Source organism: Ambystoma mexicanum, chromosome 7q, assembly GCF_040938575.1.
Source record: "Ambystoma mexicanum isolate Mex_15411 chromosome 7q, UKY_AmexF1_1, whole genome shotgun sequence".
In the NCBI taxonomy this organism is placed as follows: domain Eukaryota; kingdom Metazoa; phylum Chordata; class Amphibia; order Caudata; family Ambystomatidae; genus Ambystoma; species Ambystoma mexicanum.
The window spans coordinates 217,126,259-217,140,903 of NC_090941.1; positions in this window are offsets into that span (position 1 = coordinate 217,126,259).

Consider the following 14,645-nt stretch of genomic DNA (forward strand, 5'->3'; position numbering starts at 1 on the left):
AAACATTGGCAGCCTGAAAAGACCCTAATCCGCATCCTAGAACCCTGACATTCCCCAAAATATTTTCAGCTCAAAAAAGGCATCCTAGACCCCGGTAGGACCAGAATGTTTGGCAGCCCAAAAAAGCCCTAAAAATGCCACTCAGGCCTCCAAAAATCTACAAAACTTTGGAGCCTTGAAAAAGGCGTTTCCAGGCATCCTAGTCCCCCTAAAGTGCAAAAAATGTTGGCGGCCCGAAAGATGTGTCACAGAGCTCCAAATGTCCCAAAAACAGTGGAAGCCTGAAAAGACCCTAATCCGCATCCTAGAACCCTGAAATTCCCAAAAATATTTTCAGCTCAAAAAAGGCATCCTAGACCCCGGTAGGACCAGAAAATGTTGTTACCCCAAAAAAGGCTTAAAATGCATCTTAGGCCTCTAGAAATCTACAAAACTATGGTCCCCAAAAAAGGGGTTTTCAGGCATCCAAGACCTAAACTGCAGAAAATGTTGGTGGTCCAAAAAATATGTCAGAAACTTGCAATGTCCCATAAGCATCAGCAGCCTGAAAAAGGCCTTAAATGGCATCCTAGAACCCTAAAAATTCCAGAAAAGGCTTAAAATACATTTTAGACCTTAAAAAATCTACAAAACTTTGCTGCCCCGAAAAAGGCATTTCCAGGCATCCTAGACACCCTAAAGTCCAGAAAATGTTGGCGGCCCGAAGAATGTGTCACAGAGCTCCAAATATCCCAAAAACACCAGCAGCATGAAAAGGACCTTAATCCGCATCCTAGAACCCTGAAATTCCCAAAAATATTTTTGGCCCAAAAAAGACATCTTAGACCCAGGTAGGACCAGAATGTTTGGCAGCCCAAAAAAGCCCTAAAAATGCCACTCAGGCCTCCAAAAATCTATGAAATTTTGGAGCCCCGAAAAAGGTGTTTTTAGGCATCCTAGACCCCCTAAAGTACAGAAAATGTTGGCGGCCCAAAAGATGTGTCACAGAGCTCCAAATGTCCCAAAAACATTGGCAGACTGAAAAGACCCTAATCCGCATCCTAGAACCCTGAAATTCCCAAAAATATTGTCGGCCCAAAAATGCCATCTTAGACCCTGGTAGGACCAGAATGTTTGGCAGCCCAAAAAAGCCCTAAAAATGTCACTCAGGCCTCCATAAATCTACAAAACTTTGGAGGTCAGAAAACGGCATTTCCAGGCATCCTAGACCCGCTAAAATCCAGAAAATGTGGCCAGCCCGAAAGATGTGTCACAGAGCTCCAAATGTCCCAAAAACATTGGCAGCCTGAAAAAGACCTTAATCCGCATCCTAGAACCCTGAAATTCCCAAAAATATTCTCGCCCCAAAAAAGCCATTTTAGAGCCGTGTAGGAACAGAATGTTTGGCAGCCCAAAAAAGCCCTAAGAATACATCTCAGGCCTCCAAAAAGCTACAAAACTTTGGAGGCCAGAAAAAGGCATTTCCAGACATCCTAGACCCACTAAAGTCCAGAAAATGTTGGCGGCCCGAAATATGTGTCACAGAGCTCCAAATGTCCCAAAAACACTGGCAGCCTGAAAAAGACCTTAATCGACATCCTAGAACCCTGAAATTCCCAAAGATATTTTCGCCCCAAAAAAGCCATTTTAGAGCCCTGTAGGACCAGAATGTTTGGCAGCCCAAAAAAGCCCTAAAAATGCATCTCAGGCCTCCAAAAATCTACAAAACTTTGGAGGCCAGAAAAAGGCGTTTCCAATCATCCTAGACCCCCTAAAGTCCAGAAAATGTTGGCAGCCCGAAAAATATGTCACAGAGCTCCAAATGTCCCCAAAACATTGGCAGCCTGAAAAAGACCTTAATCCACATCCTAGAACCCTGAAATTCTCAAAAATATTTTCAGCCCAAAAAAGCCATCTTAGACCCGGTAGTACCAGAATGTTTGGCAGCCCAAAAAAGCCCTAAAAATGCAACTCAGGCCTCCAAAAATCTACAAAACTTTGGAGCCCCAAAAAAGACATTTCCAGGCATCCTAGACCCCCTAAAGTCCAGAAAATGTTGGTGGCCCAAAAAATGTGTCTGAGAGCTCCAAATGTCCCAAAAACATTGGCAGCCTGAAAAGACCCTAATCCGCATCCTAGAACCCTGAAATTCCCAAAAATATTGTCGGCCCAAAAAAGCCATCTTAGACCCCGGTAGGACCAGAATGTTTGGCAGCCCAAAGAAGCCCTAAAAATGCCACTCAGGCCTCCAAAAATCTACAAAACTTTGGAGCCTTGAAAAAGGCGTTTCCAGGCATCCTAGTCCCCCTAAAGTGCAAATAATGTTGGCGGCCCTAAAGATGTGTCACAGAGCTCCAAATGTCCCAAAAACAGTGGCAGCCTGAAAAGACCCTAATCGGCATCCTAGAACCCTGAAATTCCCAAAAATATTTTCAGCTCAAAAAAGGCATCCTAGACCCCGGTAGGACCAGAAAATGTTGTTACCCCAAAAAAGGCTTAAAATGCATCTTAGGCCTCTAAAAATCTACAAAACTATGGTCCCCAAAAAAGGGGTTTTCAGGCATCCAAGACCTAAACTGCAGAAAATGTTGGTGGTCCAAAAAATATGTCAGAAACTTGCAATGTCCCATAAGCATCAGCAGCCTGAAAAAGGCCTTAAATGGCATCCTAGAACCCTGAAATTCCAGAAAATGCTTAAAATACATTTTAGACCTTAAAAAATCTACAAAACTTTGCCGCCCCGAAAAAGGCATTTCCAGGCATCCTAGACACCCTAAAGTCCAGAAAATGTTGACGGCCCGAAGAAGGTGTCACAGAGCTCCAAATATCTCAAAAACACCAGCAGCATGAAAAGGACCTTAATCTGCATCCTAGAACCCTGAAATTCCCAAAAATATTTTTGGCCCAAAAAAGACATCTTGGACCCAGGTAGGACCAGAATGTTTGGCAGCCCAAAAAAGCCCTAAAAATGCCACTCAGGCCTCCAAAAATCTACGAAATTTTGGAGCCCCGAAAAAGGTGTTTTTAGGCATCCTAGACCCCCGAAAGTACAGAAAATGTTGGCGGCCCAAAAGATGTGTCACAGAGCTCCAAATGTCCCAAAAACATTGGCAGACTGAAAAGACCCTAATCCGCATCCTAGAACCCTGAAATTCCCAAAATTATTGTCACCCCAAAAAAGCCATTTTAGAGCCCTGTAGGAACAGAATGTTTGGCAGCCCAAAAAAGCCCTAAAAATGCATCTCAGGCCTCCAAAAAGCTACAAAACTTTGGAGGCCAGAAAAAGGCATTTCCAGACATCCTAGACACCACTAAAGTCCAGAAAATGTTGGCGGCCCGAAATATGTGTCACAGAGCTCCAAATGTCCCAAAAACACTGGCAGCCTGAAAAAGACCTTAATCCGCATTCTAGAACCCTGAAATTCCCAAAAATATTCTCGCCCCAAAAAAGCCATTTTAGAGCCCTGTAGGAACAGAATGTTTGGCAGCCCAAAAAAGCCCTAAAATGCAGCTCAGGCCTCCAAAAAGCTACAAAACCTTGCAGGCCAGAAAAAGGCATTTCCAGACATCCTAGACCCACTAAAGTCCAGAAAATGTTAGCGGCCCGAAATATGTGTCACAGAGCTCCAAATGTCCCAAAACATTGGCAGACTGAAAAGACCCTAATCCGCATCTAAGAACCCTGAAATTCCCAAAAATATTGTCGGCCCAAAAAAGCCATCTTAGACCCTGGTAGGACCAGAATGTTTGGCAGCCCAAAAAAGCCCTAAAAATGTCACTCAGGCCTCCAAAAAGCTACAAAACTTTGGACGCCAGAAAAAGGCATTTCCAGACATCCTAGACCCACTAAAGTCCAGAAAATGTTGGCGGCCCGAAGTATGTGTCACAGAGCTCCAAATGTCCCAAAAACACTGGCAGCCTGAAAAAGACCTTAATCCGCATCCTAGAACCCTGAAATTCCCAAAAATATTCTCGCCCCAAAAAAGCCATTTTAGAGCCCTGTAGGAACAGAATGTTTGGCAGCCCAAAAAAGCCCTAAAAATGCATCTCAGGCCTCCAAAAATCTACAAAACTTTGGAGGCCAGAAAAAGGCATTTCCAGACATCCTAGACCCACTAAAGTCCAGAAAATGTTAGCGGCCCGAAATATGTGTCACAGAGCTCCAAATGTCCCAAAACATTGGCAGACTGAAAAGACCCTAATCCGCATCCTAGAACCCTGAAATTCCCAAAAATATTGTCGGCCCAAAAAAGCCATCTTAGACCCTGGTAGGACCAGAATGTTTGGCAGCCCAAAAAAGCCCTAAATATGTCACTCAGACCTCCAAAAAGCTACAAAACTTTGGAGGCCAGAAAAAGGCATTTCCAGACATCCTAGATCCACTAAAGTCCAGAAAATGTTGGCGGCCCGAAATATGTGTCACAGAGCTCCAAATGTCCCAAAAACACTGGCAGCCCGAAAAAGACCTTAATCCGCATCCTAGAACCCTGAAATTCCCAAAAATATTGTCGGCCCAAAAAAGCCATCTTAGACCCTGGTAGGACCAGAATGTTTGGCAGCCCAAAAAAGCCCTAAAAATGTCACTCAGGCCTCCAAAAAGCTACAAAACTTTGGAGGCCAGAAAAAGGCATTTCCAGACATCCTAGACCCCCTAAAGTCCAGAAAATATTGGTGGCCCGAAAGATGTGTCACAGAGCTCCAAATGTCCCAAAAACATTGGCAGCCTGAAAAGACCCTTATCAGCATCCTAGAACCCTGAAATTCCCAAAAATATTGTCGGCCCAAAAAAGCCATCTTAGACCCTGGTAGGCCAAGAATGTTTGGCAGCCCAAAAAAGCCCTAAAAATGCCACTCATGCTTCCAAAAACCTACAAAATTTTGGAGCCCCGAAAAAAGGCGTTTCCAGGCATCCTAGACCCCCTAAAGTCCAGAAAATATTGGCGCCCGAAAGATGTGTCACAGAGCTCCAAATGTCTCAAAAAATCGGCAACCTGAAAAAAGACATTAATCCGCATCCTAGAACCCTTAAATTCCCCAAAATATTTTCAGCCCAAAAAAGCCATCTTGGACCCCGGTAGGACCAGAATGTTTGGCAGCCCAAAAAAGGCTTAAAAATGCATATTAGGCCTCCTAATTCTTGAAATCTTTGAAGCCCTGAAAAGGGGGTTTTGATGCATCCTAGACAGCTAAAGTCCAGAAAATGTTGGTGTCCAAAAAAAGGCTTAAAATGCATCTTAGGCCTCCAAAAATCTATAAATCTTTGGAGCCCCAGGTTTCCAGGCATCCTAGACCCCCTAAAGTGCAGGAAATGTTGGAGGCCCAAAAAAATGTGTCAGATAGCTCCAAATGTCTCAAAAACATTGGCAGCCTGAAAAAGACCTTAATCCACATCCTAGAACCCTGAAATTCCCATAAATATTTTCGGCTCAAAAAAGGCATCGTAGACCCTGGTAGGACCAGTAAATATTGGCAACCCAAAAAAGGCTTATAAATGCATTTTAGGCCTCCAAAAATCAAGAAATCTTTGGAGCACCAGGTTTCCATGCATCCTAGACCCCCAAAAGTCCAGAAAATGTTGGTGGCCAAAAAAGGCTGAAAATTCATCTCAGGTCTCCAACAATCTACCAAGCTTTGGAACCCCGAAAAAAGGGGTTTCCAGGCATCTTAGACGCCATAAAGTCCAAAAAATATTGGTGGCCCAAAAAATGTGTCTGAGAGCTCCAAATGTCCCAAAAACATTGGCAGCCTGAAAAGACCCTAATCCGCATCCTAGAACCCTGACATTCCCCAAAATATTTTCAGCTCAAAAAAGGCATCCTAGACCCCGGTAGGACCAGAATGTTTGGCAGCCCAAAAAAGCCCTAAAAATGCCACTCAGGCCTCCAAAAATCTACAAAACTTTGGAGCCTTGAAAAAGGCGTTTCCAGGCACCCTAGTCCCCCTAAAGTGCAAAAAATGTTGGCGGCCCGAAAGATGTCACAGAGCTCCAAATGTCCCAAAAACAGTGGCAGCATGAAAAGACCCTAATCCGCATCCTAGAACCATGAAATTCCCAAAAATATTTTCAGCTCAAAAAGGGCATCCTAGACCCCGGTAGGACCAGAAAATGTTGTTACCCCAAAAAAGGCTTAAAATGCATCTTAGGCCTCTAAAAATCTACAAAACTATGGTCCCCAAAAAAGGGGTTTTCAGGCATCCAAGACCTAAACTACAGAAAATGTTGGTGGTCCAAAAAATATGTCAGAAACTTGCAATGTCCCATAAGCATCAGCAGCCTGAAAAAGGCCTTAAATGGCATCCTAGAACCCTAAAAATTCCAGAAAAGGCTTAAAATACATTTTAGACCTTAAAAAAATCTACAAAACTTTGCTGCCCCGAAAAAGGCATTTCCAGGCATCCTAGACACCCTAAAGTCCAGAAAATGTTGGCGGCCCGAAGAATGTGTCACAGAGCTCCAAATATCCCAAAAACACCAGCAGCATGAAAAGGACCTTAATCCGCATCCTAGAACCCTGAAATTCCCAAAAATATTTTTGGCCCAAAAAAGACATCTTAGACCCAGTAGGACCAGAATGTTTGGCAGCCCAAAAAAGCCCTAAAAATGCCACTCAGGCCTCCAAAAATCTATGAAATTTTGGAGCCCCGAAAAAGGTGTTTTTAGGCATCCTAGACCCCCTAAAGTACAGAAAATGTTGGCGGCCCAAAAGATGTGTCACAGAGCTCCAAATGTCCCAAAAACATTGGCAGAGTGAAAAGACCCTAATCCGCATCCTAGAACCCTGAAATTCCCAAAAATATTGTCGGCCCAAAAATGCCATCTTAGACCCTGGTAGGACCAGAATGTTTGGCAGCCCTAAAAATGTCACTCAGGCCTTCATAAATCTACAAAACTTTGGAGGCCAGAAAAAGGCGTTTCCAGGCATCCTAGACCCCCTAAAATCCAGAAAATGTGGCCAGCCCGAAAGATGTGTCACAGAGCTCCAAATGTCCCAAAAACATTGGCAGCCTGAAAAAGACCTTAATCCGCATCCTAGAACCCTGAAATTCCCAAAAATATTCTCGCCCCAAAAAAGCCATTTTAGAGCCGTGTAGGAACAGAATGTTTGGGAGCCCAAAAAAGCCCTAAAAATGCATCTCAGGCCTCCAAAAAGCTACAAAACTTTGTAGGCCAGAAAAAGGCATTTCCAGACATCCTAGACCCACTAAAGTCCAGAAAATGTTGGCGGTCCGAAATATGTGTCACAGAGCTCCAAATTTCCCAAAAACACTGGCGGCCTGAAAAAGACCTTAATCCACATCCTAGAACCCTGAAATTCCCAAAGATATTTTCGCCCCAAAAAAGCCATTGTAGAGCCCTGTAGGACCAGAATGTTTGGCAGCCCAAAAAAGCCCTAAAAATGCATCTCAGGCCTCCAAAAATCTACAAAACTTTGGAGGCCAGAAAAAGGTGTTTCCAATCATCCTAGACCCCCTAAAGTCCAGAAAATGTTGGCAGCCCGAAAAATATGTCACAGAGCTCCAAATGTCCCCAAAACATTGGCAGCCTGAAAAAGACCTTAATCCACATCCTAGAACCCTGAAATTCTCAAAAATATTTTCAGCCCAAAAAAGCCATCTTAGACCCGGCAGTACCAGAATGTTTGGCAGCCCAAAAAAGCCCTAAAAATGCCACTCAGGCCTCCAAAAATCTACAAAACTTTGGAGCCCCAAAAAAGACATTTCCAGGCATCCTAGACCCACTAAAGTCCAGAAAATTTTAGCGGCCCGAAATATGTGTCACAGAGCTCCAAATGTCCCAAAAACATTGGCAGCCTGAAAAAGACCTTAATCCGCATCCTAGAACCCTGAAATTCCCAAAAATATTCTCGCCCCAAAAAAGCCATTTTAGAGCCGTGTAGGAACAGAATGTTTGGCAGCCCAAAAAAGCCCTAAAAATGTCACTCAGGCCTCCAAAAAGCTACAAAACTTTGGAGGCCAGAAAAAGGCATTTACAGACATCCTAGACCCACTAAAGTCCAGAAAATGTTGGCGGCCCGAAATATGTGTCACAGAGCTCCAAATGTCCCAAAAACACTGGCAGCCTGAAAAAGACCTTAATCCGCATCCTAGAACCCTGAAATTCCCAAAAATATTGTCGGCCCAAAAAAGCCATTTTAGAGCCCTGTAGGAACAGAATGTTTGGCAGCCCAAAAAAGCCCTAAAAATGCATCTCAGGCCTCCAAAAATCTACAAAACTTTGGAGGCCAGAAAAAGGCGTTTCCAATCATCCTAGACCCCCTAAAGTCCAGAAAATGTTGGCAGCCCGAAAAATATGTCACAGAGCTCCAAATGTCCCCAAAACATTGGCAGCCTGAAAAAGACCTTAATCCACATCCTAGAACCCTGAAATTCTCAAAAATATTTTCAGCCCAAAAAAGCCATCTTAGACCCGGTAGTACCAGAATGTTTGGCATCCCAAAAAAGCCCTAAAAATGCCACTCAGGCCTCCAAAAATCTACAAAACTTTGGAGCCCCAAAAAAGGCATTTCCAGGCATCCTAGACCCCCTAAAGTCCAGAAAATGTTGGCAGCCCGAAACAAGTGTCACAGAGCTCCAATGTCCCAAAAACATTGGCAGCCTGAAAAAGACCTTAATCCGCATCCTAGAACCCTGAAATTCCCAAAAATATTCTCGCCCCCAAAAAGCCATTTTAGAGCCCTGTAGGAACAGAATGTTTGGCAGCCCAAAAAAGCCCTAAAAATGCATCTCAGGCCTCCAAAAATCTACAAAACTTTGGAGGCCAGAAAAAGGCGTTTCCAGGCAACCTAGACCCCCTTAAATCCAGAAAATGTAGCCGGCCCAAAAGATGTGTCACAGAGCTCCAATTGTCCCAAAAACATTGGCAGCCTGAAAAAGACCTTAATCCGCATCCTAGAACCCTGAAATTCCCAAAAATATTCTCGCCCCAAAAAAGCCATTTTAGAGCCCTGTAGGAACAGAATGTTTGGCAGCCCAAAAAAGCCCTAAATATGCATCTAAGGCCTCCAAAAAGCTACAAAACTTTGGAGGCCAGAAAAAGGCATTTCCAGGCATCCTAGACCCCATAAAATCCAGAAAATGTGGCCAGCCCGAAAGATGTGTCACAGAGCTCCAAATGTCCCAAAAACATCGGCAGCCTGAAAAAGACCTTAATCCACATCCTAGAACCCTGAAATTCCCAAAAATATATAAGCCCCAAAAAAGCCATCTTAGACTCTGGTAGGACCAGAATGTTTGGCAGCCCAAAAAAGCCCTAAAAATGCATCTCAGGCCTCCAAAAATCTACAAAACTTTTGTGCCCTAAAAAAAGGCATTTCCAGGCATCCTAGACCCACTAAAGTCCAGAAAATGTTGGCGGGCCGAAATATGTGTCACAGAGCTCCAAATGTCCCAAAAACACTGGCAGCCTGATATAGACCTTAATCCGCATTCTAGAACCCTGAAATTCCCAAAGATATTTTCGCCCCAAAAAAGCCATTTTAGAGCCCTGTAGGACCAGAATGTTTGGCAGCCCAAAAAAGCCCTAAAAATGCATCTCAGGCCTCCAAAAATCTGCAAAACTTTGGAGGCCAGAAACAGGCGTTTCCTGGCATCCTAGACCCCCTAAAGTCCAGAAAATGTAGGTGGCCTGAAAGATGTGTCACAGAGCTCCAAATGTCCCAAAAACATTGGCAACCTGAAAAAGACCTTAATCCGCATCCTAGAACTCTTAAATTCCCCAAAATATTTTCAGCCCAAAAAAGGCATCTTGGACCCCATTAGGACCAGAATGTTTTGCATCCCAAAAAAGGCTTGAAAATGCATCTTAGACCTCCAAAAATCTACAAACCTTTGAAGCCCTCAAAAAGGGGTTTTGATGCATCCAAGATCCCCTAAAGTCCAGAAAATGTTGGTGTCCAAAAAAAGGCTTAAAATGCATCTTAGGCCTCCATAAATTAGAAATCTTTGGAGCACCAGGTTTCCATGCATCCTAGACCCCAAAAGTCCAGAAAATGTTGGTGGCAAAAAAGGCTGAAAATTCATCTTAGGCCTCCAACAATCTACCAAACTTTGTTACCCCGAAAAAGGGTTTTCCTGGCATCCTAGACCCCCTAAAGTGCAGAAAATGTTGGTGACCCAAAAAATGTGTCAGAGAGCTCCAAATGTCTCAAAAACATCAGCACCCCGAAAAATACCTTAATCCGCTTCCTATGATGTTTGGCAGCCCAAAAAAGCCCTAAAAATGCCACTCATGCTTCCAAAAACCTACAAAATTTTGGAGCCCCGAAAAAAGGCGTTTCCAGGCATCCTAGACCCCCTAAAGTCCAGAAAATGTTGGCGGCCCGAAAGATGTGTCACAGAGCTCCAAATGTCCAAAAAACATTGGTAGCCTGAAAAGACCCTTATCAGCATCCTAGAACCCTGAAATTCCCAAAAATATTGTCGGCCCAAAAAAGCCATCTTAGACCCCGGTAGGCCAAGAATGTTTGGCAGCCCAAAAAAGCCCTAAAAATGCCACTCAGGCATCCAAAAATCTACAAAACTTTGGAGCCCCGAAAAAGGCGTTTCAAAGCATCCTAGACACACTAAAGTCCAGAAAATGTTGGCGGCCCGAAAAATGTGTCACAGAGCTCAAAATTTCCCAAAAACACCAGCAGCATGAAAAGGACCTTAATCCGCATCCTAGAACCCTGAAATTCCCAAAAATATTTTTGTCCCAAAAAAGCCATCTTGGACCCCGGTAGGCCAAGAATGTTTGGCAGCCCAAAAAACCCTAAAAATGCCACTCAGGCCTCCTAAAATCTATAAAATTTTGGAGCCTGGAAAAAGGCGTTTTCAGGCATCCTAGACCCCCTAACTCCAGAAAAAGTTGGCGGCCCAAAAGATGTGTCACAGAGCTTCAAATGTCTCAAAAACATTGGCAGCCTGAAAAGACCCTAATCCACATCCTAGAACCCTGAAATTCCCAAAAATATTGTCGGTCCAAAAAAGCCATTAGACCCCGGTAGGCCAAGAATGTTTGGCAGCCCAAAAAAGCCCTAAAAATGCCACTCAGGCCTTGAAAAATCTACAAAACTTTGGAGCCCCGAAAAAGGCGTTTCCAGGCATCCTAGACCCCCTAAAGTCCAGAAAATGTTGGCGGCCCGAAAAATGTGTCACAGAGCTCAAAATTTCCCAAAAACACCAGCAGCATGAAAAGGACCTTAATCCGCATCCTAGAACCCTGAAATTCCCAAAAATATTTTTGTCCCAAAAAAGCCATCTTGGACCCCGGTAGGCCAAGAATGTTTGGCAGCCCAAAAAACCCTAAAAATGCCACTCAGGCCTCCTAAAATCTATAAAATTTTGGAGCCTGGAAAAAGGCGTTTTCAGGCATCCTAGACCCCCTAACTCCAGAAAAAGTTGGCGGCCCAAAAGATGTGTCACAGAGCTTCAAATGTCTCAAAAACATTGGCAGCCTGAAAAGACCCTAATCCACATCCTAGAACCCTGAAATTCCCAAAAATATTGTCGGTCCAAAAAAGCCATTAGACCCCGGTAGGCCAAGAATGTTTGGCAGCCCAAAAAAGCCCTAAAAATGCCACTCAGGCCTTGAAAAATCTACAAAACTTTGGAGGCCAGAAAAAGGCATTTCCAGACATCCTAGACCCACTAAGGTCCAGAAAGAGCTCCAAATGTCCCAAAAACACTGGCAGCCTGGAAAAGGCCTTAATCCGCATCCTAGAACCCTGAAATTCCCAAAGATATTTTCGCCCCAAAAAAACCATTTTAGAGCCCTGTAGGACCAGAATGTTTGGCAGCCCAAAAAAGCCCTAAAAATGCATCTCAGGCCTCCAAAAATCTACAAAACTTTGGAGGCCAGAAAAAGGCGTTTCCAGGCATCCTAGTCCCCCTAAAGTGCAAGTAATGTTGGCGGCCTGAAAGATGTGTCACAGAGCTCCAAATGTCCCAAAAACAGTGGCAGCCTGAAAAGACCCTAATCCGCATCCTAGAACCCTGAAATTCCCAAAAATATTTTCAGCTCAAAAAAGGCATCCTAGACCCCGGTAGGACCAGAAAATGTTGTTACCCCAAAAAAGGCTTAAAATGCATCTTAGGCCTCTAAAAATCTACAAAACTATGGTCCCCAAAAAAGGGGTTTTCAGGCATCCAAGACCTAAACTGCAGAAAATCTTGGTGGTCCATAAAATATGTCAGAAACTTGCAATGTCCCATAAGCATCAGCAGCCTGAAAAAGGCCTTAAATGGCATCCTAGAACCCTGAAATTCCAGAAAAGGCTTAAAATACATTTTAGACCTTAAAAAATCTACAAAACTTTGCCGCCCCGAAAAAGGCATTTCCAGGCATCCTAGACACCCTAAAGTCCAGAAAATGTTGGCGGCCCGAAGAATGTGTCACAGAGCTCCAAATATCCCAAAAACACCAGCAGCATGAAAAGGACCTTAATCTGCATCCTAGAACCCTGAAATTCCCAAAAATATTTTTGGCCCAAAAAAGACATCTTAGACCCAGGTAGGACCAGAATGATTGGCAGCCCAAAAAAGCCCTAAAAATGCCACTCAGGCCTCCAAAAATCTACGAAATTTTGGAGCCCCGAAAAAGGTGTTTTTAGGCATCCTAGACCCCCGAAAGTACAGAAAATGTTGGCGGCCCAAAAGATGTGTCACAGAGCTCCAAATGTCCCAAAAACATTGGCAGACTGAAAAGACCCTAATCCGCATCCTAGAACCCTGAAATTCCCAAAAATATTGTCGGCCCAAAAAAGCCATCTTAGACCCTGGTAGGACCAGAATGTTTGGCAGCCCAAAAAAGCCCTAAAAATGTCACTCAGGCCTCCAAAAATCTACAAAACTTTGGAGGCCAGAAAAAGGCGTTTCCAGGCATCCTAGACCCCCTAAAATCCAGAAAATGTGGCCAGCCCGAAAGATGTGTCACAGAGCTCCAAATGTCCCAAAAACATTGGCAGCCTGAAAAAGACCTTAATCCGCATCCTAGAACCCTGAAATTCCCAAAAATATTCTCGCCCCAAAAAAGCCATTTTAGAGCCCTGTAGGAACAGAATGTTTGGCAGCCCAAAAAAGCCCTAAAAATGCATCTCAGGCCTCCAAAAAGCTACAAAACTTTGGAGGCCAGAAAAAGGCATTTCCAGACATCCTAGACCCACTAAAGTCCAGAAAATGTTGGCGGCCCGAAATATGTGTCACAGAGCTCCAAATGTCCCAAACACACTGGCAGCCTGAAAAAGACCTTACTCCACATCCTAGAACCCTGAAATTCCCAAAAATATTCTCGCCCCAAAAAAGCCATTTTAGAGCCCTGTAGGAACAGAATGTTTGGCAGCCCAAAAAAGCCCTAAAAATGCATCTCAGGCTTCCAAAAAGCTACAAAACCTTGCAGGCCAGAAAAAGGCATTTCCAGACATCCTAGACCCACTAAAGTCCAGAAAATGTTGGCGGCCCGAAATATGTGTCACAGAGCTCCAAATGTCCCAAAACATTGGCAGACTGAAAAGACCCTAATCCGCATCCTAGAACCCTGAAATTCCCAAAAATATTGTTGGCCCAAAAAAGCCATCTTAGACCCTGGTAGGACCAGAATGTTTGGCAGCCCAAAAAAGCCCTAAAAATGCATCTCAGGCCTCCAAAAAGCTACAAAACTTTGGAGGCCAGAAAAAGGCATTTCCAGACATCCTAGACCCACTAAAGTCCAGAAAATGTTGGCGGCCCGAAATATGTGTCACAGAGCTCCAAATGTCCCAAAACATTGGCAGACTGAAAAGACCCTAATCCGCATCCTAGAACCCTGAAATTCCCAAAAATATTGTCGGCCCAAAAAAGCCATCTTAGACCCTGGTAGGACCAGAATGTTTGGCAGCCCAAAAAAGCCCTAAAAATGCATCTCAGGCCTCCAAAAATCTACAAAACTTTGTAGGCCAGAAAACGGCGTTTCCAAACATCCTAGACCCCCAAAAGTCCAGAAAATGTTGGCAGCCCGAAAAATATGTCACAGAGCTCCAAATGTCCCCAAAACATTGGCAGCATGAAAAAGACCTTAATCCACATCCTAGAACCCTGAAATTCTCAAAAATATTTTCAGCCCAAAAAAGCCATCTTAGACCCGGTAGTACCAGAATGTTTGGCAGCCCAAAAAAGCCCTAAAAATGCCACTCAGGCCTCCAAAAATCTACAAAACTTTGGAGCCCCAAAAAAGGCATTTCCAGGCATCCTAGACCCCCTAAAGTCCAGAAAATGTTGGCAGCCCGAAACAAGTGTCACAGAGCTCCAGTGTCCCAAAAACATTGGCAGCCTGAAAAAGACCTTAATCCGCATCCTAGAACCCTAAATTCCCAAAAATATTCTCGCCCCAAAAAAGCCATTTTAGAGCCCTGTAGGAACAGAATGTTTGGCAGCCCAAAAAAGCCCTAAAAATGCATCTCAGGCCTCCAAAAATCTACAAAACTTTGGAGGCCAGAAAAAGGCGTTTCCAGGCAATCTAGACTCCCTTAAATCCAGAAAATGTAGCCGGCCCGAAAGATGTGTCACAGAGCTCCAAATGTCCCAAAAACATTGGCAGCCTGAAAAAGACCTTAATCCGCATCCTAGAACCCTGAAATTCCCAAAAATATTCTCGTCCCAAAAAAGCCATTTTAGAGCCCTGTAGGAACAGA